Consider the following 2,887-nt stretch of genomic DNA (forward strand, 5'->3'; position numbering starts at 1 on the left):
CGTAGTCGACCCCTAGTTCCCAAAGTTGGCGGTTCATTGGCACAAACTGACGCCGTGCTTCTTGCACCCGCGCCGTAAAATCCGGGAAAAGAGACAGTGTGGACGCCTCGTAATGCAATGGCTGCTTCACACGCGAAAGTTTCAATGCCGTGTCCCGGTCTCTATAATTGAGTAGCTTGGCAACAATAGGACGTGGCGGGGCTCCAGGCTTGGGTCTCGGTCCAAGAGTACGATGAGCTCTCTCCACGACGAACATCCCCGAAAAGGCTTCTTCCCCCAGCAGTTTCTTCAATAGGGCCTCAACAAATTGCTCCATGTTGCCCGTTGAAGTGCTTTCCGGCAGGCCCGTGATATGTATGTTGCATCTGCGAGACCGCGCCTCCAAATCCTCCGCCTTCTCCTGTAAAATTTGTAGCACCCTGCCGAGCTGCTTATGATCAGCGTCCAGTGTCGTCTGCGCCTCCTACACCTCGCCAATGCGACGTTCAGACATGTCCAGGCGTTCAGCGTGCTTGTCAAGCCGTTCCGCCATCCGGTCCATGCGATATGTGAGGGCATCCATCTTTGTTCCAAGAAGGTAATGGCGCCCTGCAAGTTCTTCTCCATAGCCAACAATATGGTGCGAATAAGCGGTTCCGTCGCAGCCTCACCTCCCTCAGATCTCGCTCCGTCGCTTTCTGTGCTCGGCGGAGGCTCACTGGGCTTGGAACCTCTGTTGCCAAAAGTCAATTTAGGTTGCGATTTGTCCGGTCGGCCCATTGCAGTCCAGGCGTCCTCAATCCCACTAGAAGGTGCGAGAGGGGCCCCCTAGCTCTGCAGCCACTCCGATCCACCGCCGATCTGGCTCTCAGCTCCGCTAACAAAACCCCAGCCACAGACAGTCAATATTTCGGGTAGGACTCGCAATATCTCACACCATGTAGCTGCGTCATGAAGTCTGCAAATACCAAATCTCTCCAATGCGAGCCTAGTACTGGCATCAATCAGGCTCGCTGGACCAGGTCTTCCCCGGTATGAGTATGGGTGCCTCACATACCGCAACTACCTCAGTAGGCAGCTAGTTAATTGGTTGGCCCTGTGCCTCAACACTGGGTGCCTCACGCCTCCGCCAAACCCAGTCGCTCCCTCTGTCGCCATACGCGTACCTCCAACTGTCGCAGCCACTGTCCAGACCAAAGGTGGAGGGGATCCACAAAACACCCCCAAACAGAAAAGAGGGGGGTCGCGTCTCTCGTCGCTACGAGCACTATGCACAGCAGTCCCGCTCCTCACTCCACATGGGTAGGGGGAGGGGGGCCTAGGCCACAAGCGTCCAGGCCGATGCCCCCAGTCACTCTATGGCAGTCCGGTAATATGCCGCGCGACCCCCTCCACAGATAGGAGATCAGGCATAGGCCGCAGTCCACCTCCAAGCTCAGTTATTCGGGCCGTAGGCGCTCTCAAATGCTGCAGGGCCTAGCTCCGCAAATGAAGCCGGGCAGTCGAGTAGTGCGTCACCGCCGCGGCCGGGGTGCCAGGCTCCGCCTCTCACTGCGCGCAATCCCCGCTGGTCGCCTCACCACTCTCGAGGGTCCAAGGGAGCACCCCACAGGTTCCGGCCACTGGTAAACATTGCCTCAGGCGGTGTAGACCTCCTCTATCGTCTCGGCTCTTCGATGGGGGCAGGGACAACTCAGCCCCGGGCGCACGATAGGCTCCTCCGCGGCCCGCCAGCCGGCAGGCCCCGACCAGGAGAAAGAGCACTTCCCCGCAGTGCAGGGGGGGTGAAACAAGCCTGATGGTCGCTCCTGATGTTCCGGAGCTAGGATCGAACGTGTCCCAGGTTGGGGGACGCAGCTGTGAACAGGATAATTGCCAGGATAGTCTTGGGAACAAGGCAGTTCTCGGCTCAGGCAGCCATAGCTGTTGCGCGCTAGCTCCGCCCCCCGTTATTGCACATATTTCTGCAGGCAGTGTATGCAGGGCCGGTTCTAGGATTTGCGAGGCCCTGGGCTAAAAGGGAATGTGCGAGGCCCCTCTAATGTCGATAAGTGGCCCCTTGCAAGGAGACCATTCACAGAGAGTGTGGGAGACCTATTGTCCAGCATTTTGTCTCCCCCCACAGTTTTAACTTTGAGCCCACAAGCATTTCTCACACCTTCAGTCCGATAGGTGTGAGAATTGCTTGTGGGCTAAAAGTTAAAACTATGGGGGCCCCAAAATGATGGACAATGGGCCTCCCACAGTGTCTGTGAATGGGTCTCCTTTCAATTGAAGGGAGCGTCTCCCTCCCTTATGTATCCAGATACCATCCCTGAGAGGCCAAGGGAGGGGGGGCCCTCCATTTCAAAGAAATGTGACACCTATCTTTGAAATGGATCGCCAGGGAACCGACAGGACACATCACCAGTGTGTGGCCCCATGCTGGTGGGCTGAGTGCGAGGCCCTGGGCAGGTGCCCACGCTGCCCATGCCTAGCGCCGGCCCTGAGTGTATGGGTCTGATGAGCTATCTTATCAGCTAGACTCCTATTGGCATTTCTGGCAGAAGGAGTGGGGTTCAGTGCGTTTGGGGATCATCTAGAAAAGATAACACTCCAAACCTTCATCTTTGCTGCACACACAGCACAAGAGCATACAAGATAAGTTAGGGCGGCAGGTTTCTATGGGCCTCCTTCCCGCTTGTCATGTTTAATTTAATAATACAGTAATAATCGGGTATGTTACATTTTCGAACCTGCTGCTCAGTTACATAGGAGGTATTATTAATCACACAGTTTCTGGTAGTAACATTAAACCTAATTTACGCCTTCTAAATTAAACACTTGCTTTCAATTAAAATAGTTAATATTTCTTTTCCCTACAGCTGGTGCAGGCTGGTCTTGACTGCGATGCTCTTTGAAGAGATCA

This window comes from Lissotriton vulgaris, chromosome 12 (genome assembly GCF_964263255.1).
Source record: "Lissotriton vulgaris chromosome 12, aLisVul1.2, whole genome shotgun sequence".
In the NCBI taxonomy this organism is placed as follows: Eukaryota; Metazoa; Chordata; class Amphibia; order Caudata; family Salamandridae; genus Lissotriton; species Lissotriton vulgaris.